The sequence below is a fragment of the Mustela nivalis genome, assembly GCF_964662115.1.
Source record: "Mustela nivalis genome assembly, chromosome: 10".
NCBI classification, from domain to species: Eukaryota; Metazoa; Chordata; class Mammalia; order Carnivora; family Mustelidae; genus Mustela; species Mustela nivalis.
This window is the reverse complement of record NC_139029.1, coordinates 39,645,063-39,666,915: the sequence shown is the minus strand read 5'-3', so window position 1 is coordinate 39,666,915 and position 21,853 is coordinate 39,645,063. Positions and strand designations below refer to the sequence as shown.

At 43.3% G+C, this 21,853-nt stretch overlaps 1 protein-coding gene across 3 annotated transcripts in view; it reads left to right on the top strand.

The window, feature by feature from the left end:
- RAB3B (RAB3B, member RAS oncogene family) overlaps nucleotides 1-21,853 on the top strand; it is a 76,220-nt gene that overhangs the window by 11,009 nt on the left and 43,358 nt on the right. The window lies entirely within an intron of this gene.

The following is a 21,853-nucleotide window of genomic DNA, read 5'->3' as shown; positions in this document are numbered from 1 at the left end:
TCAGCTTCCAGTTCTGCCACTTATTAATCATGGAATTGTGACTAAGTTACTTAACCTTTTTAGGCTACATTTTCCTTTTTGAGGATCCTAATAACATCTACATCATAAGGCTCATGTTTCTTAGCATAGTTCCTGGAATAAAGTAAATGCACAGTAAATGTTAGTTCTTTTGTCCATAATCTGTCACTGTATAACAAATCACTTAAAAACTTGATGGCTTAAAACAACAATAATTCATTATTACACAGTTTCTGTGGATCAAACATTTGGGAGTGGCTTGGTGTCTGTCTTGTGGCCTCTTAGGAGGTTGCAGCCAGACACTGGCTCGGGTTGCAGTCATCTGAAGGCTTGAGTGGGGCTGGAGGGTCCCATTCCAAAGCTACTTACTCATGTGTATCAGGTATTGGCTGTTAGCAGGAGGCCTTAGTTCTTTCCCATGTGGTTCTCTTCATGTAGTTGCTTAAGCATCTTCATGGCATCCCCCAGGGGAAGAGAGCCAAGAAACCAGAGATAAAGTGGCAATGTCTCTTATTACTTAGACTTAGAGTAGTTTGCTGGTCATTGAATCACTGTAGGAGGAAAGTAAACAGGGTATGAATCCTGGGAGGTGAGGATCATTGGGGACCATCTTGGAAGCTGGCCACCACAACTACTATTATTGGTATTTACTACAAATTTATTAGCACAGTGGTACAAATTAAATTAATAAATGAGTATGTATGTATATATTTGAGATGATATAGTAAAGTGTGGATCATATACTTTTCAATAATGAATTAGTACCAGGATTGGAAATTCTGAAGATTAGTGATTTAAAGTATTCAAAGCATGTGTTATTTATTATCTCTCCATTCAACTTGTTAAATGTACATTAATACATTGTGCATATATCTTACAACACTTTCTTTTTATAAATTATCTCCGTATGTTATTATCTTACAATTAACCCCATGAGGCAGATATTATTTTAATTCACTCCTGTTTTACAGAAGAAAAAAATCCAGACTCAGTAATTAACTTGCGTTAGATTGACCACACATTTGCAAAGTGGTATTCCAACTCAGACCTTTTTTTTTTTTTTTAAGATTTATTTATTTATTTGACAGACAGAGATCAAGTAGGCAGAGAGGCAGAAGCAGGCTCCTTGCTGAGCAGAGAGCCTGATGCGGGGCTCGATCCCAGGACCCTGAGATCATGACCTGAGCCAAAGGCAGAGGCTTAACCCACTGAGCCACCCAGGCGCCCCTCAACTCAGGCCTTCTGATGATTCCAAGTTATGTGCTCTTTTCTCTACACTGTGCTGTTGAGTCTTCCAGAGCCCATATTTCCATTTATAATAAAGTTAATTATTAATTTATATAGAGATAAAAGTTTATTTTGTTCAGTTAGTCTCTATTAAAAGTATTGAGGACTGATGAGTTATTAGAGATGTGAGAAGCTGAACAGACTTGGTTCAGTGGTTCTAGGAGCATTACCTGGGAATTTGTTAGAAATGCAAATTCTCATGCCCCTCCTGAGACCCACTAAGTAAGAAACTCTGATCTTTGGCCCCACAATGTGGTGTTATAACAAGCCTTCCAGGTGGTTTTGAGGCAGGCTAAAATTGAAGAACCACTTTGGTTTAATTGCCATTTGGTTTGCCAATCGTATGGTGAGATTCAATAAGCATTTATTAAGTGTGTGTGCCGAACGTTTCCTCCTGTGTGGTCTAACATCCTTTTCACAGCCAATGCATGGAGAGATGAGAGCACAGAATATGGGGGCATGGTGAGCAATACAGGGGAAATGGAGCAAGGCTGTGAAGAGGAGGGAGGGGTGCTGAGAGAGAAATTTGCTGGAAGGCAGCATCTTGAAGCTCAGGGAGACCTTTCACAGCAAATAGAAGTTTCTTGTAATGGGCCATAGTTTACCTATCTGATGATTGTTGAGAGAGCTGAAGAAATAATTGGAATTTGTTTTTATCTATGAACATAAAATGCATATTTACTAATATTTCCTATGTGGATTGACAAAGATGTCTTCATGTGATCTCCATATCACATGATCACATATCCTGAATTCATAAAGTCTTCAAGTAAGGGAAGACATTCTGTCCTTCTAAGGGATTGGCAGTGGTGGCTCCCTCATGCCTTCATTTATGCCCAGCTGTTGTGAGTTTTTGCAGTGGATTTACTCATTATACCACCTGATTTAACTAAATAAACCTTCACAATGGATATGTGGTTTTAAAACTGTCCTGCAAAGAAACCTCTGCCTGAAGATGATACTCAGTATAGTAAGCCCAAGAGAACAGGGAAAATGGCTGAACTGATGTTTCTCTGACTCCCGGCACAAGTTCATTGTCAAGCATGTTTAGAGGTAAAATCAATGATGATCTAATTAGATCTGACATAGTCAATCACATTGCTTTTGCTAAAAAAAAAAAAAATTACCGAAGAGATTTTGTGCATGTATGTATGTGTGCTTTCCAGTAGAAAAAAAAAGGTCTGTACTGTTCATAAATACATGAAAATGTGAACATTGAGATAGTAGTTATATCATTTTTATGTATTTTAACATCTTTTGTGTACAGAAGTAGATAAGTATTTACATATGATCTAAGTAAATACACAAATATTGTGGGAATGTGCTCACATGGCCTTACTTACAGGGGCTTAAATTTGGAGACCATTGCCAGACAGTTTTTAAAACAGAAACAATTTTTAAAACAGAAAGGTTTTAACAAGGACGGCTTTGCATTTTAGAAAAATCCCTTGCTTCAGTTTTGAGGATAGGTGGAAGCAAAGCAAAGAAGCCAGTGGTTCCAGTAAGTTATAAAGGGCCTGAATTAAGTGTATTAGTCTGGTCCGGCTATGGTAACAAAATGCCACAGATTCAGTAGCTTAAACAATGGAAATATGTTTTCTCACAGTTCTAGAGACTGCAAGTCCAAGGTCAGTGTACCAGCTAGGTTGATGTGTGGTGAGAGCTCTCCCCTAGGGTTGCAGGTAGCTGTGTTTACATGGCCCTTCTTGGGACTTATGTATGGAGAATGCCCAGGCTCTCTGGTGTCTTGTCTTATAAGGACACTAATCCTATCAGATCAGGACCAGACTCTTACGGCCCCAGGTAATCTTAATCACTAACTTAGAATCCCCATCTCCAAAGATGGCCATATTGGGGGTTAGGGCTTTAGTGTATGAATTTTGGGAGAATACAACACTTGGAGCATAATAGTAAGACTGACAAAATGACCTAAGGGATGGAAATGAGAGAGATTTAGGATTGGAATTTACAGAATTGGATGATCCATTAATTGTTTAGGAAGGAGGAGGAACACATAGCTATTTATATATATCAACTTACACATATAGACTTCTGTAAACAAAGGTTCTGTGATTTTTTTTTTAAAGCCATGTGAGCTTTGGTAAGTTACCTTATTTCTGTGAATAGATAATATCCTCAACTGTAAAAGGCTCACAGGTTTGTCGATGGGGGGGCTACATGTGATAACATAATATTGGGCCTGACATGTATTAGGAACACAATAAATGTTAGGTTCTTTTTTTTCCTCTGCCCCTAGTTCATATGCAGAGGCTAACTGGGTCCCTTCGCAGGTTTTCCTGTGGTTCCAGGAGTGCTGGAACAGGACAGGCGCTGTCTGAAGTATTCAATTAAATTTCTCCAGCCAATTTGATCTCTCAGGATTTCAGAAAGCCTTTGTCAGGGTGGAAGGTAGAGAGAGAACAAGAGGAGTTTCTGAGCACTGCTGAGCAGGACCATTCACGAAAGGAGTTCTCTCATCTCTGGAGGATATTGGATGATGAAGGCATTGGTAGTGCTTTGTTCCCTGGGGTCCTTGGCTGCATAGGTCCCTGAGAGCCCCCTCTGTTTCATGAGAGGTTAATTACTGTGCATCAAGAAGAGAATCTTACTGGGGAGGTGGGGGTGGGGGAGAAGTCTCATTACTAGAGAGTGAGAGCATGCACAGGTGTGAAGGGAGAGAGACTTGGTAACTCCACAGCAACAGATCTGACTGGAGGCCATTTACTGCTGGGTTCTGGTTGCCAAGCAACCACTGGAGGCCTGTGGGAAGAGATGAGTGGGAGAGGGCCTTCCACTAGTTCCATTTGGGGCCCACTGCTGGAACTCTTGGGTCTGGTGCTGGTCAACAGAAGAATCAGGGTCTGTAGGACTGAACTGACCCAGGACTCTGGAGTCCTGGGTTTTAGTCCTGGCTCTCTGCCCTCTCGTCATGTGATCTGGAGGGAACTTTCTCCTCCATGGGCCTGTTTCCCTAACTACCAGAGGGAGAAAATAATCCTTGCTCCTCTTGCCTCATGAGTTGTTAGGAAGATGAAATGAGGAAATGCAAAGGAGAGCCTAAAGAGAACTCTGAAACCTTGAGGAGATCAGGGGATCATGGATGTTTTTCCCCATGTAAATTCTTCTTATATGTGATTTCAATCATTCTTTGTATCTTTCCCAGCTTCCCTCTGACCCAGGGAGGAAGTTATCTCTGTAAAGAATGGGTATTTGAGGGGTGCCTGGGTGGCTCAGTCCTTAAGCATCTGCCTTCAGCTCAGATCATGCCAGGGTCCTGGGATTGAGCCCCACATTGGGCTCCCTGCTCTGCGGGAAGCCTGCTTCTCCCTCTTCTGCTTGTGTTCCCTTTCTTGCTGTGTCTCTCTCTGTCAAATAAATAAACAAATAAATAAAATCTTAAAAAAAAAAAAGAATGAGTGTTTGACATTGGAGATGTGAAGTTCCTTATGTGGATCCAAATTGTAAATTTCATTCTTTAATTCATTCAGTAGACTTTGTGCCAGGCCTTGTACTAGCTGTGGGGAAACAGCCTTCCTGCTCACATGGCGTTTATCTCGAGGAGGGAAGAGAGACACAAAGTACATGAATAAAAAATACCTAATTTGGGGGATGCCGGAGTGGCTCAGTCATGTAAGCCTTGGACTCTTAGTTTTTGGCTCAGATTATGATTTTGGGGTCATGAGATCGAGCCCCAAATCAGGCTCCATATTCAGCACGAGTGTGCTTGGGATTCTTTCCCTTTCCTTCCTCTCTGCCCCTCCCCTGCATGTGTGCTCTCTCTCTCTCTCTCTCAAATAAATGAAATCTTTTTTTTTTTTCTAAGATTTTATTTATTTATTTGTCAGAGAGAGAGAGAGCGCAGAAGCAGGGAGAGCTGCAGGCAAAACAGGCAGAGCAGGCAGAGGGAGAAGCAGGTTCCTCACTAAGCAAGGAGCCCATTGGAGAACTTGGTCCCAGGACCCTGAGATCATGACCTGAGCTGAAGGCAGACACTTGATGGACTGAGCCACCCAAGTGTCCCAGTGAATAAAATCTTTAAAAAAACTAATTTTATCTGTGGTAAGGAGAAGAATAGACTTGTTTCAAACTCAGGCCCTGGGACCCAGAACTCTGAAATCACTGAAATATGACTTTAATCTCATCCCTAGGCTTTCAGTTGGAGTTCAGGGTCAATTCTATTAACAATTTAAAAGGCTAGCTTTGTGGATGACCTTTACCACACCAGTTCACCTCAGGCCTATCTCTGTCAGGAGACATGATGGCAGGGGTCTCTGTTGTGGAAAGATAGTATCTCTCCTGCCTGTTCCCACCAGTGAGGCTTTTTGGTGCCCTGCATGTCCAGAAGACTTTAAAGATAGGAGTGCTTCATGCGTCTGGGATTATTTGTATATAAATTGGGAAAGGACCGGCTGGCCTCCCCAATATTCTTCTTTGATTGTTTAAGAACTCTGTTTTGTGAAGGTTTTATAGGCCACTGTCCTTACTCCTGGGCCTATGCTGGTATCACAGTTTTCCATCATCTTTTCTTTCTCTGCAGCTCATTCCTCTGAAGCCCTCAGTTACTACAGCACTTGTGTGTACCATCATTATTGTGCTTGTTGTGTTGGCAATGATATTGGAAGGATACAATGTGTAAAGCAATAACATAATGACTGGCTTGGAGTAAACACTCAACAAACAGTAGTTTTTGTTAAGGTTCCAGGGAGATCAAGAAATGATACTCCTTTTCTTCCCTCCTTAAGTTTGGAACCAAGTGAGAGATAGATGGGGAGTAACATGACAGCCTTATTGCTGATAAAAGGTGGGATGAAGAAGCTCCACAGGGAAGTGGAGCTTGCTAATACTTCTCTCTGGAGTCAGGTAGATGTAGAAACCAATCATAGGCCAACATGCGCCAGCTGCAATTAGCTTATGCAGGGTGCACCTAAGGTTAAAGTCCATGTGGCCCAGCCTTAAAATGCTTCAGGCCTAAAGCATCCCACCCAGGTCTATATTAGATGCTTCTGTCTCCATGTTCAGTCTTCCTCATGGAGGGAGGGAGGGTCCCTCCCCCAATAGCTCTTTTTATAATTGAAGAGATAGATAGAGGTAAGCATTCACTCCAAAGGGAAGCTGGGCAGAATAATGAAAGTTGGGAAAAATAGGAGGAGTCCTAAGAGATTTCCTGGGAATCCTGAATTCTACAGTAATAACAAGTGACTTTATATATCACCAGGAGCTGAGAATAATAAGACCAGATGAGATAGGGCTGTTGGGAAGTCAGCTAGGTTCACTTAGTAGCCAACTGCCTTATTCCTTTAGCCACCTTGTTGAAATTTAGATTATCAAGATGGCTTTTGAGTCACTTATAAATAAGAGAAGTAGTGAATTAGATTGGGGAATGTCAAAGACTTATATCTTAGAACCAGTAATATAAGAATGCAATAAATAGGGGCACCTGGGTGGCTCAGTGGGTTGAGCCGCTGCCTTCGGCTCTGGTCATGATCTCAGGGTCCTGGGATCCAGTTCCCCATTGGGCTCTCTGCTCAGCAGGGAGCTTGCTTCCCTCTCTCTCTCTCTCTGCCTGCCTCTCCATCTACTTGTGATCTCTCTCTGTCAAATAAATAAATAAAATCTTTAAAAAAAAAAAAAAGAATGCAATAAATATGGGAGTACCTGGGTGGCTCAGTCAGTTGAGGGTCAAACTCTTGATTTTGGCTTAGGTCATGACCTCAGGGTCATGAGGTCGAGCTGTGCATAGGGCTCCATGCTGGGTGTGGAGCCTGCTTAAGATTTTCTCTCTTCTTGGGGTGCCTGGGTGGCTCAGTGGGTTAAAGCCTCTGCCTTCGGCTCAGGTCATGATCTCGGGGTCCTGGGATCGAGCCCTGCGTCGGGCTCTCTGCTCAGCGGGGAGCCTGCTCCCCCTGCCCCCCACTGCCCTGCCTGCCTTTCTGCCTCCTTGTGATCTCTGTCTGTCAAATAAATAAAATCTTTAAAAAATTTTTTTTTTCTCTCTTCTCTTCCTTTCCCCTTACCCCTCTCTGCCCTGCTCTCTTGCTTTTGCTCTTAAAAAAAAAAAAATGCAATTAATGTAATGGAGCTTAGGAATATGGGGAAATATAACCATACTGGAAACCTACATTAAGAAGAAGGATTATGGCTCCTTTTTATTTTTATTTTTTTTAAAGATTTTATTTGTTTATGACAGAGCGAGAGAGGGAACACAAGCAGGGGAAGTTGGAGAGGGAGAAGCAGCCTCCCCACTGAGCAGGGAGCCTGATAGGGGATTGATCCCAAGACACTGGGATCATGATTTGAGCCGAAGGCAGAGGCTTAAGGACTGAGACATTGAGGCACCCCAGGATTGTGGCTCTTAAGCAGTTTTTTAACAAATATTTACTATGGCTTACATTGGGGATAGAGAAATTAATAGAGTGACACACTCTCTGCTCTCCAGAACTAGTGAGACTGGATTTACCTCTGAGCTCTAAAAGTGAAATAAAATGAGTAGCACAGTTCTCTTGTTCCTGTTAAGGGAAATAAACTAGGACATCAAGAGAGAGATTATTTTCAAGAATTTAAGTATCTATAATAATGGGTTATTATATGAGATTGGGCAGCTGTCTCATGGATGTCTGTATTAGTTTCCTATTGCTGCTCTAACAAATTACCACAAACCTGGTGGCTTAAAACAACACAGATTTATTATCTTACAGTCCTTGAGGTCAGATGTTCAAAATTGGTGTCACTTGGTTAAAAATTGAAGTGTTGGTGGGTGTGTGTTCCTTCTGGTGGCTCCAGGGGGGAATCCATTAACTTGCCTTTTCCCGTTTCTAGAAGCTACTTGTTAACTTGCCTTTTTCAGCTTGTAGAGGCCACTTGCGTTCCTTTCCTTGTGGCCCCTTCCTCCACCTTCAAAGCCAGAGATGCAACATCTTTTGATTCTCTGGCTTGCTCTTTGACCTTCCTGCTTTTCTCTTATAAGGACCTTTTGATTATCTTGGACTTACCTGAATAATCAGGATAATCTCCCATCTCCAAACCTTAATTTAATGCTATTTGTGAAGTCCCTTTTGCCATGCAAGGTAACATATTCATAGGTTCTGGGATTAAGATGTGAGTATCTTTTGGGGTGCTATTGTTCTGACTACCACAGCATCTGTTGATAACATGGAAAAGGTCTATTGTACACATGAAACTAATATTACACAGTGCGTTAGCTGGAATTCATTATCTATCTATCTATCTATCATCTATCTATCTATCTATCTATCTATCTCCTTCTTTATTTTTGAGAGTGAGAGAGCTTGTGCATGCACAAGGGGCAGGGAGGGGCAGAGGGAGAGAGAAAATCATAAGCAGGTTCTACACCCAGTGCAGAGCCAAACATGTGGCTCAGTCTCACCACCCTGAGATCATGACCTGAGCTGAAATCAAGAGTTGGATGCCTAGCTCACTGAGCCACCCAGGAACCCCATTAACTAACTGGAATTTTAGATAAAAACAAAAAAAGAAACAAACAAACAAAACAAACAAAAAGGACACCTGGATGGCTCAGTCAGTTAAGCATCTGCCTTTGGCTCAGGTCATGATCCCATAGTCCTGGGATCGAGTCCCACATCAGGCTCCTTGCTCAGCGGAGAGCCTGTTCTTCTCCCTCTGCCTGCTGCTCCCCTGACTTGTGCTCTCTTTCTCTCTCTGAAAAATAAATAGATAAAATCTTTTAAAAAACAAACAAATAATAACTAACTAGAAGTGATAGAAACAAAAAAATAGTAACAATAACACAGAAAAGGATCTACTATCAATGCTCCCCATCCTTTAAGGCTGTAACTTGGGTTCCCTAGCCTCCGGTGATAGTCCCCTCTGTTAACTGCCTGCAACAGGTACTGTTTGCGTCTTAGGCTCACACTGCCCACGGAGAGTTCTTGTCCCCTTGTAAGGTGCCAACAAGCCTATGAGGTCAGAGCTCATTACATCTCAATTTCCCATTTTAGACATGAGGAGGCTGAGGTCCTGAGAGAGATGCAGACTTTACTAAGGGCTCACAGTGAGGTTTCTTAACACATTTCAGTGCTCTTCCTGCCACTTGAGGAAGGTAAAATCTGGCCACCTGAACATAGATGGGGACCCACAAAGGACAGGTGGGCAGCACAGAGGAAGCTGGAGGCTTAACAGAGATGCTGGGGCTCTGACGGGTCCCTGTGGCTCTAGGAATATGGAGACAGTTCCTGGGTACAGCATCTCATACTTAGCTCTTACAATAATTAGAATTGATTTTTCTAGGCAGCAAGTTTCCTGGTGTGGCTGCAGCGACATGTTGACACTTTCATCTCCCCAAAGCCTGTAGGAACCAGCTGCTGGAGAGGTTTAATCTGATTTTTAAAATCACAACAAAGACTATAGGAAGTCAAATCAGAATCACAGGCGTAGTCTGCCTTTGCGATTTGCAAATGAATTAACCAAAAGGCATTATTGGCTATGTGACAGGCCTCCATTCTTCCGGGCCACTATCCCCTTACCTCTACCTAAGTCGGTGTGGGAGAAATGTAGATACCTACAAGCCATTTGTGTACTCATTCATTCAATAAACCTATACCTATTATGTTCCAGGCACTGTCATAAGAGGACAAATAAACAGCTACGATACAATATGAACGATATAATAAAGGGATAAAGAAAGTGCTGTGGGAAAGGGAAAGGAGCTGTTACCTCTGCCTAGGGAAGTTATTTTTGGCTTTGCAAAGGAGGGGACACTTGAGCTGGGTCTTGGCAAATGAGTCAGAGTTTTTCAGGTTAAGAAAGATCTTTACAAGGGGAAGATCTTTACAAGGAAAAGAAAAGACATTTGCAAAAGCATGATTGCTTTTAAGAACCCTTCGTATGCCTGGCTGTGGTAGGGACAGGGGAGATAACATCCATATCTCTAAGGGGCACACAGTGGAGTAAGAAGACAGATATAACATGTATACAAATATCAGCAATGCTATGGACATGAATGATGCCTCGAGATGTACAGAACATTTTAAGGGAGTTCAGAGAGGGAGTGGTCCCTCAGCTTGAGAGCATCAAGGAGGGTTTCATGGAGGAGGTGGCCTTATTGTAATGAGAGTCAGGTCAAGCAGATAATAACATCCTCTAAGGCAGGGCTCTCTGTCTTGTTCATCTAGTTCTCCGGTCCAGACTGACCGCTGTTTTTGACTCAGTGGCAGTGTTCTGACATTGCCTGGAATGATTTACATGTTCAGGAAGCTGTGCGGCATGTCCTTAGGAGCAGAGGTGTGGGGTGAGCCAGACCCCTGCTCCAAACCCATGTCTGCCATTATTACCTTGTTCAAGTCTTGTTACCTCCCTGTGCTTTGCTTTCTTCTCTCTGAAATAAGGAGAATTTTAGTTAACACCTACATAGTGTTGAGAGAAGGAAATAAGATAATGCTTAATATAGTCCCTGGCACATAGTAAACGATCATTAGTTGGTAGTTTTTGTTTTTATTAACTCTGGTACCCACAGGCATTGATTTGTGGCACGAGAAGTCTGGATGTGATCTCAACTGCATCTCTTTTAAGAATCGATGAACATCCACCTGAATTCTTCCTCTGAGTACTGATTGAGTCCGTGATGGTTGGTGGCTAACCCTTTTGGCAGAGCTGTGCCCTCACGGCGAGAGCTGTTTAGTTGAGGAGTTAGAACAATTTAGAAAACTGTAAAAAACTAAAATGTGTGGTGCAGAGTGAATGCAATGGAGATGTAAAGGAAAGAGTTCAGTATCGGGAAGAGTGGGTAAAAAAGGCTTCTGGGAGGAAGATGGGGTGGGGGGGGTACATTACAGGACAGGGAAAGAGGGAGTGGTGTCATGGAGACATCCCGAGCAAGGAGGTTGACAGTAAGGGAGGGCACGAGTTGTACTGTACTTTGGGCAGTGTTTTTCCTGTGAGGTGATTGGACTTCTCCGAAACCTACTAGTCACAGCTCCTGCCTCTGCTTCCTACACCATGTGGCGTAGCCATTCCCTCCCCAAGAAACAGAAGGAATGGCAAATTCAGAAGGCCCCTGAGGCCCTGAGGCAGGGGTATCCCTATATTCCGGAAATAGTAAGGGAGTATGGCTTGAGCAGGGAGAAGGCAGTCAGAGATGAGGCCAGAGAGTTGGTGTGAGGGAACATTTTAGAGGACTTTAGAGGTCTTTGTAAAAACTTGGGTGTTAAAAAAATTTTTTTTAATTTTAGTATAGCTGACACAGGATGTTACGTTAGTTTCAGGTATACAACATAGTGATTCAACTTCTCTATACATTAAGCTTGTTCCCCACAAGTGTAACTCCCATCTGTCACTCTAGAACGCTGTCATAGCATCACCGACCTTACTCCCTATGCTGCGTCCTTTATTCTCGTGACTTGGTTATTCTATAACCGGACTTTGGGGGTTTGAAAAACAGCTTCATTAATGTATAGTTGATACACCAAAAAAGGTACATATTTAATGGATGCCATTGATAAATTTGGACTTAGGCAAACTTGTGAAACCATCACGACAATCAAGATAACAGACATATTCATCACATCTAAAAGTTTCCTTGTGTCCCCTTCCCCACATCTTGTGTGTGTGTGTGTGTGTGTGTGTGTGGTAGTTTTAACATGAGACTTAACCCTTTTTATAAAATTCTGAGTGCACAGTACAGTATTATTAATTTAGGCACTATAGGCACAACAAAAACATCTCCCTATTTCCCCCTCCTCCCAGCTCCTAGAAACCAACCAGTATTCTATTCTCTGTTTCTTTGAGTTTTACTACTTTAGGTATGTCATATAAATAGAACCATGCAATATTTGCCTTGCTGTGATTGGCTTATTTTACTTGGAATAATGTCTTCCTGTTCATTCATATGTTGCAAATGGCAGAATTTCCTCTTTTCAAAGGCTGAATATTCCATCGTATGTGTATACTACATTTTATTTATCCATTCATCTAGCAATGGACATTTGGGCTGTCTCCATATCTTAGTTTTTGTGAATAATGCTGCAGTGAACATGGGATTGCAGATACCTCTTTCAGATTCTGATTTCAGTTCCTTCGGGTACATACCTAGAAATGGGATTGCTGGATTATAGGGCAGTTCTATCAAAGGACTTACAAAGACATTTCTCCAGAGAGAACATGCGAATGGCCAACAGGTAAATGAGAAAGACTCAGCGTTACTAGTCATCAAGGAAATGCAAATCAAAACCATAAGGTATTAACTCACATATGTTGGGGCGGCTATTATAAAAAAAAAAAAAAAAACAAGTGTTGGTGAGGATGTGGAGAAATTGGAACCATTGTTCCACTTGTACACTTTTCTAACTTTGTGCACTGTTGATGGGAATGTAGGTGCGGCCACTATGGAAAACTGAGGTTCCTCAGAAAATTAGGGAAGTCTTTAGGTTTTACTCAGAATGAGTTGGGAGGGCTTTGAGCAGAGGAATTACATGATCTAACTAACATTTTAAAAACCAACTTTACTTTTGGGTAATTTTAGATTTATAGGAAGTTTGCAAGGGGAGTACAGCAAGCTCTCATATTTCCGTCACCAAGGTTCCCTAATATCAACATCTTACATAACCATGGTGCATTTGGCAAAACTAAGAAATTAAAATTAGTACAATATTATTAACTAAACTATAGACTTTATCTGGATTTCACTAGTTTTCAACCTTTTATTGTTCTAGTTTTCAAATAATGTTCCTTTTACTGATTCATGTTATATTTAATAACATATTGTAGAAGTTGAGCTATAATCCATAGATCATAAAATTCACCCTCTTAAAGTCTACAGTTAGTGATTTTTAGTGTTTCCCAAATTGTGCAAGCATCACTACTAACTCCAGAATATTCTAGTGACTCATGCCTCAATATTTAATAGGATTGCTCTGAGGAAGGATTATGACTGTTTCAAGGATAAATCATAACAGACAAAGGGCAGAAGCAGGGAGGATCAGTTAGGATTTGTGATAATCCAGGACAGGAATGATGTGGCTGGAAGTAGAGTGGTAATTGTGCTGGTAGTGAAAGTAGTCAGATTCTGTGTATATATTGAAAATATTGCTGACAGGATTTATTGATGAATTGAATGTGGGCACAGAAGGAAGAGGAGGGGTCAGGGATGATGCTGAGGGTTTGGGCTGAGTGACTAGAAGGTCGAGGATCCCTCTGATGTAGAAAGGAAGACTTCAGGGAGGGCAGGATTCAAGGAGACAGTTGGAGCTGAGTTTTAGTTAAGTTTGAGATGCCTGATGGAAAACTGAGTGGAGATAACAGAATAGGCTGTTGGATGAATGAATCTGCAGTTCAGAGCAGAGGCCCTGGCTGGAGATCTAAATTAGCAAGTCATCAGCATAGAGGTGGTGTTTTAAAACCATGAAGCCAAATAAAATCAACGGATAGCAAGAACTTAGAAAGAAGAAAAGTTCTGAGGACTGAGCTCAGGGGCATTCCAACACTAAAATGTTTGGAACATGAGTAAAAGAAGGAGCAAAGGGGGCTGAAAAAGAGCAACTGAAAAGGGAAAGTTTGGTGTGTTGGCAGCCAAAGTAGAGATAGAGCTTTTTGGAGGAAGGAGAGACAAACTGTTTCAAATGCTACTGCTAGTCATGAATGGGAGGCCTGGGAATTGACTTCGGGATTTAGCAACACGGAGTTCAGTGGTCACCTTGATACGAGCTGTCTGCTAGAGTAGTGGGGAAAAAAGCCTAATCAGAGTAGGAGAAGAGAAAACAGACAGACCAAGTATGCATCGCACCTTCAAGGCTTTTGCTCTTAGGAAAAGGAATCAAATGGGTGGTAGCTGAAGGTGAAGGGGGGCGGTGTGAGTCAGGAAAGGTTTTTGTTTTTTCTAAGATGGTCGAAGTACGGTATGTTTGTGTGCTGGTGGAGCAATCCAACAGAGATCAGCCAACTAAGCAACCACTAAAGAAACAAAAACACAAAACTGATGCTACAGGAGAGAGGGGAGCATTGCTGGGATAATATCCTTGAATTGATGAGCATGGCATCACAAGCAGAGGGTGAGCCCTTGCTTAGGAGCACAGACTGTGCAGCCACATCAACACGGGAGAGAACAGAGATTATGGGCACAGGTGTGGCCAGGGCGACATGTGCTGGTGGGAGTTCTCCTGATATAATTTTCTGATAAAGTGGGAAGCAAGGTCATCAGCTGAGAGTGATGATGGGGGACAGGAAGTACGGAGATCTGAGGAGAGAGGAGAGTATCATCTAGGAAGGCAGAAGAGTGAGCAGACTAGGGAAATGTAAATTGATTGCTCATTAACATGAAGGCTCCAGTTGAAATTAGTGATCATAAATTTAAATTCATGAATTCATGAATTTGAAGCATGGTTGTGTGTTTCTTTCCAACGGTGTTTTGCTCTGTGGATACAAGTCACAGAATAGGCAGAGAGTTGGATTTAATGAAAGTGTTGCTTTGCCGAGTATGGACAAAGCAATAGAATGCCAAGGGAGTCAGGAGTGTGTACAGGAAGTCATTGTATAATTGGCCAAAGGATTCAAGCCAGGCAGAGAGGGAGGTGATGATGTAAGTGGGGTAGAAGACAGTGAAAAGATCATAGGGGTTGATGACCATTGAAGCAATGAGCTAGAAAGGTCACAGAGATCTGAAGATGGGAGGCTGGAAATGACTATTGACAATGACAAGGTACAGGGTACAATGATTAGGATGAGTGGCTGAGCTGGGAGAGGTTAGACATGAACATCACTGAAGGAAAGAAGTTCAAGGAGTAAAGAGTCCAAGATTTTGGAAGGCTCATCTCTCCAAACATTAAAGTCTCCAGAATAACAAATGAACCAGGAGTTGTTGACTGGACAGTAGAGAGATAATGGTGGCGTAGTGTCATGATGTGAGATTCAAAGCTGGAGGTGTTTTGATTTTTGAAGGAGGAAAAGAAAATGATCTGGAAGCAGGGTGAAAAGCAACTATATCTATTCCACCTTCTGGCCTAGAGATTTAAAGATGGGGAGGGAGGAAGCAACCTTCAGTTTGGAGGCTTTAGAGGAAGTGTATCCTCAGGAGAAGCCAGGTCACCATTCAGAGAAGAGGGAGAAGAGATTTCTCTGATGACTGACTGTGGGTTTCAGAAGGCCCAGGGAGAAGTGTCAGTGGGGAGGGGTTAGGGCTAGAAAAGATAAAGTGCAGAACTGTATGGGATTCAGAGTACAGAGAAATCAAGGATGGCTTGAGAAACCTTGGGCTGCTTGTCATGACTGACATGAATAGAGGAATAACAGGTACAACATAAAAAGTTAAAATGCAGACAGGTGACACCAAGACAGACAGTGGTTTTGGAGCAAGGGAGAACAGGGCCTTGCTTTCTCTTGATCTCTGCTTTTAGAGGTCAGAAGGCTGGTGCAGGGGCCCTTAGGTGGTTCAGTCCATTAAGCATCTGACTCTTCTTTTGAAGATTTTAATTAATTAATTAATTAATTTGAGAGAGAGAGAGTGAGCACAAGCAGAGGAGCAACAGAGGGAGAGGGAGAAGCAGGCTCTGAATTGAGCAAGGATCCCAGTGTGGAGCTCCATCCCAGGACCCCAGGATGGGGGCTTGAGCCAAAGGCAGATACTTAGTTGACTGAGCCACCCAGGCTCCCTAGGCATCCGAGTCTTGATTTCAGCTGGGTCATAATCTCAGGGTTGTAGGATGGAGTCCCGCATCTGGCTCCATACTCAGTGGGGAGTCTGCTTGGGATTCTTGCTCTCCCTCCCTCCACTCCTCCCCCCATGCACATGCTTCCCCTACCCCAAGTAAATATATAAATCTTAAATAAAAAAGAGGCTGGTGGAGGTGCCATTCTTATATGGAATGCCTCCCCCTGGATTTCACACATCAGTAATTATTGTAGCAGTAAAGCCCCAACTATCACTTATGTAAAATATCCTCACCTGTGACGTGTGGCTATTAATAGCTCTCACGGGGCTGGTGTGAGCTGCCAGTGGCACTGGCTGATGGCCATCTGTACTCAGTGCCTTTAAAAAATATATATATATGTTTATGTTTTAAGTAATCTCTGTCCCCGGTGTGGGGGTCAAATTCATGACCTGGAGATCAAGAGTCACATGCTCCATCAACTGAGCCAGTGAGGCACCCCTGTTCTTAGTTCTTTTATGAACCCATTTCATCCTTACAAAACCCTGTGAGCTAGGTACTGTTATTGTCCCTATTTTACAGATGAGTAAACTGAAGTGCAGAGGAAGTTAGGTCGCTTACTTCAGTTCACATAGGTAGCAAGTGGCAGAGTCCACATTTGAATTGAGGTCTGTCTTCAAAATCCCTTTATGTCCTATGCCCTGTTCCCCTCCCCTCCTTGTTATATCTTCACATGGGTAAGGGCTTGGGTGCTTAGAAAATACTCAATAGACGGTGACAATGTTGCTAAGAGCAACTATATATTGTACAAATGCTCTCCATGCATTTTTCAAAAAATTATTACAACTATAATGCACAGAACAAATGAGAAAACTAAGACTCAAAAGTTAAGGAACTTGACCAAATCTTACTAAGATTGGTAAATGGCACAGCTGGGATTCAAAATTAGGGTCATCTGCTGCCAGAGCCTCTATTCTTTTTTTTTTTTTTTTTTTTTTTTTTTTAAGTTTTATTTATTTGAGAGAGAGAGCATGTGCACGAGCGAGTGGGAGGAGGGACAGAGGGAGAGAATCTCTAAGCAGACTCTCTGCTAAGCATGGAGCCCGACTCAGGGCTCCATCTGGGTTTGATCTCACAACCCCTGAGATCCCATGAGATCATGACCTGTGCTGAAACCAAGGGTCAGATGCTTAACTGACTGCGCCACCCAGGTGCCCCCAGATGGCCCGTATCATTTTCACAGCCAGCTCCCTCCGTCTTCCCACTGCCCTGTGATACCGCAAGGAGTTCACGGGTGGTAGGGAGACAATATCATTGCTGAAATTTGGAGCCTCGAAACAAACACCCAGAAAGCATGGGTTATGTGTTGTAAACTATCTCCTCTTAGCTTTCCAGCTGCCCTCCTTCTGCTCCCTCTCTCCACCCTCCTGCAACTCCACAGGTGATTCTAATGGGCATCCAAAGTTGTGCCACAAGGATATATAGGTATGTAAGTACGTGACTTAGCACTTAGCATAGTAGTGTGTAAGGAGCTGCTGCACGACCTGGTGGAGCAAAAGGAAGGGTGGGGCTGGCTTAGTTTGGCTGTGGTAGAAGCAGAATGAAAACTCGGCACCAGCAATGTAAAAAATAATGATGTCTCTGAACCTGTTTCCTCAGCTGTAAAACAGGAATAGTATTAGTGGCTATTTTTCAGTAGTGCAGTAAAGATTAAATGAGACAATATAAGGAAAGGACCTAACATGGTGCCTGTAACATATTTGGTGCTCAATAAACTTGCCCAAAGCCATGTGGTGAGTGTAGAGCTGGGGTAAGTTCATGAGTGTTCTGGTGTGCCACATTATTATTATTATTTTTTAAGATTTTATTTATTTATTTGACAGACAGAGATCACTGGTAGGCAGAGAGGCAAGCAGAGAGAGAGGAGGAAGCAGGCTCCCCGCCGAGCAGAGAGCCCGATGCGGGGCTTGATGCCAGGACCCCGGGATCATGACCCGAGCCGAAGGCAGAGGCTCTAACCCACTGAACCACCCAGGCGCCCCTGGTGCGCCACATTATTGTGACTGATCTTGGTTACTGCCGTTTCAAAGACTATGAGGCGTGGGGTTTGCAGGGTGGAGTCCATCAGCAGAGAAATTAGATATAAGTCGTGGTGGAACTCTTACTCCCAGTTTCAGTGAGCGATAGAGCAGCAGGGCTCTGCTTCTAAAGGTGCCCAGTTGCCTTCGAAGCCTTTGAAGCTTCTCCCAGCTTGCTTGGGTCCTGCCTGATGGGTTGCTGAGGGCAGGGGTAGGAGGAGGGGAGGCCATGCTATTGAGGCTTTATAATTCCTTCCTTCTACGGCCTCCCCTTTCCCCCACACCGTTGCCCCACACCCTGGGTTGCCAGGGGACAACTGGAAACTCTTATCCTGTCTGTACTCCCGTGCTTCTGTGAAGTCTGTCAGCTCTGTGCTAATGACGCATGGGCTCTGAGCTCAGGCCTCGGGGTGGAGGTGGACAAGAGGGCACCTTCTCTTTTTGAGCCTCTGCCTCAACACTGAGGGTCCTCCTTTTTTTCCTCAGTTCTTGTCCTAGTCATCTAGGTATTCATGCGAACTATCAGTTCTCCCAAATTTCCCTCCTTGGTTCTGCTCCATAAACATTTATCTAGGGTTAACTGCGAGCCTCCCTTCTGCCACTTTCCTACGTCAGGTTCCTTTTACTTCCCCCCTTAGACTGTAGCAGCAACCTGAGTGGCTCCCTCTGCCCTAGTCTTGCTCGCTCCATATGCTATCCGATTCCGGTCACTCCACTGCTTAAAACCCAGAAAGGGCTATCTACTGATACCCAATAAATTCCTTTTCCTGGCACTCTGGGCCCTTTTTTGCCTTCCCAGATCCATCTTCAGTTACTCACCCTTCAGGCAGTCAGTCCATACTCCACCCATATGTTCTCCAAATGCTCAGTCCAAACACAGGATGCAGTTTAAAAAACCAACCAACCAACCAAACAAACAAACAAACAAACTCTATCTTTCAGAATAGTTTTAGGGGCGCTTGGGTAGCTCAGTTGGTTAAGCATCTGTCTTTGGTTCAGGTCATAATCTCAGGGGCCTGGGATAGAGCTTCTTGGCTGACTCCCTGCTTAGTGGGAAGTCTTGCTTCTTCCTCTGCCGCTCTCCCTGCTTATGCTCCCTCCCTCTCTCTCTTTCTCTCTCAAATAAATAAATAAAATCCTATCTATAAAAAAAGAATAGTTTTAGACTGACAGAAAAATTACAAATATAGCACAGAGTTCTCATTTACCCCACGCCTAGTTTCCCCTACTATTACTATCTTACATTAATATGGTACCTTTTTCTTTTTTTTTTTTTTTAAAGATTGTATTTATTTATTTGACAGGCAGAGAGAGAGGAGGAAGCAGGGGCTCGATCCCAGAACCCTGAGATCATGACCTGAGCTGAAGGCAGAGGCTTAACCCACTGAGCCACCCAGGCGCCCCTGGTACCTTCTTTCTAATTACAACCAATATTGATACTTTGTTATTAACCAAAGTCCAGAGTTTATTCATATTTCCTTAGTTTTTACCTAATACCCCTTCCAGGATCCCATCTAAGGTATCAGACTGCATTTTTTTAAAAAAGATTTTATTTATTTATTTGACAGAGAGAGATCACAAGTAGGCAGAGAGGCAGGCAGAGAGAGAGAGAGAGAGAGAGAGGGAAGCAGGCTCCCTGCTGAGCAGAGAGCCCGATGCAGGACTCGATCCCAGGACCCTGAGATCATGACCTGAGCCAAAGGCAGCGGCTTAACGCACTGAGCCACCCAGGTGCCCTATCAGACTGCATTTAATTGTAATGCCTGCTTTCGGCATCACAAGCACTAGGCATTAGGCTCAACTGTGAGCATTGGGATGTACCTTATGTGTCTTGCTTTCCCTTTCCCTCGGGATTACCCTCCCCTTTCTCCCCTTCTCATCCCTTAACCCCCCTTTACCACCAGCAAACTTCCATTTGACCTTAAAGGCTCAGTTCAAATAGAACCTCCTCTCAAAAACCTTCCCTGACCCATCTCACCTCTAGCCTGGGTTAAGGACCCAGCCTTTACTTCCTACACTTAACAGCTGTACTGCAATGGTTTGGTACTTGATTTTCCTCCCAGACCACAAGTTCCATGAGGGTAGGGTCAGGTCTGATTCATGTCTACACTTCTGTTGCCCAGCAGGGCCTCGCAAAGAGTAAGCATTCAAGAGAGCTTGGCAAAATGGAAGTCAGTGCTCAGGCCGTGCGTGGCTTTATACTTCTCCAAGTCAAGGCCCACCATTCTTCCTGCACCTGGCATGTCTGACCCTTCTTTTGGCCCTGTATTAAGTTTTGCTTCCTCCAGCAACCTCCTCTGGTCAGTTCTGCCCCTCTGTGGCTGGGAGATCAGAAGCTCCTCTTCGGTTGGCCCCTCTGTAGAATAGCCAAACTGCTTTTTCACGGGCTTTCCTCTAGGAGACATGTGGACACCAGTCCAGTTAGATCATTGGATACATCAGTGATCTCATTTGATCCTGAGAGGAGGTCTTGTCATCCTCATTGGACACATGAGGACACTGAGACCCGGAGAGGTGGAGTGTGTGTACTTTTCCAGAGGTCACACAGCTGGCAAATGGCTTCAGTGAGACAGGAACCCAGGCGTTCATGACCCACCTTTAAACCTGGGCTCTTCTCACTGGATCACAGTGTTTCTACATATAAAAAAATGAGATCTATCTGAAGCAACAATTGAGTGCTGTTTTGGAGCCATCCCGGGATATCCCTGGCTCCTCCACAGGCACTGTTTTAAAAGAGTACTCCAGGGGTGCCTGGGTGGCTCAGTTGTTAGGCCTCTGCCTTCAGCTTAGGTCATGATCCCAGGAGTCCAACATTGAGCTCCCTGCTCGGTGGGGAGCCTGCTTCTCCCTCTCCCATTCCCACTCTTGTTCTCTGTCTCTCTGTCAAATAAATAAATAAAATCTTAAAAAATAAAAAATAAAAAAATAAAGAGGACTCCAGGCTGAACCCTTCAGTTTCCTCACTAGGACTTAGGGAAGAAGAGATAAGGGAGTTAAGAAAGAAGAGAAAGAGTGAATAGAGGAAATCAGAGGTGATGCTAAGGTTGGACATGGTGTCCAGGCTCCTAGGAGGTGTCATTTTGTGAGGGGAGAAAAATGTTCTCTCAGGATACTGTGCTCCCCCACCACTGTGTTGCTGTGTCAACTGATTGAGCCCGAAGGCTGGCCTGGAAATTTACCACCAGTGGAGGCATAATTAGCCTTTTAATTTCCTTTCAGCGGAAGTTTGCTCAGGTAGTTACCAGCCCTGTTTTCTTGGGCTCCTCCCTCTTCCCACTTTCCCACACCTCCAGCTCTCCGGGAATCTGCCTGCTCTGAATGTGGCACCAGGGGAGGAACAGCAGATAATTGAGGGCAAACTGTAAATTGAATGAACATGACTAATGTTTATACAGAGCTTTACAGCTGTGCAAGCATTGTCACAACACTTATTTTATCCTCCCATGAATGCAGGGAAAAGGATATTACTATCAGCCCTATTTTGCAGCTAACAGATCAACTCAGAAAGTCAGATAACTGGTCTAAGGTTACACGTCAGGAAGTGACAGAGCTGGAATTTGATCTCAGGTGTGTTTGACCCCCAAATCCATCCTTTTACTGCTGCCCCTCACAGTACCCACTCACTAAATGCTTATGATGTTTAAGTGACAAATAAGTGCTGAAGGTACACTTAAATTAGGGGGATGATGAGAATGAGGATTTTAAGAGGCTTCTTGGAGGAGGTGATCCCACCTCTGAGATGGGAATAGAATTGAATACCAATACATGGAATTTTAAAAAGTATTTATTATTTTTTTTGGTCTTGTTTCCAAAGGGATTTATTTATTTTTTTTTTAAAAGATTTTATTTATTTATTTG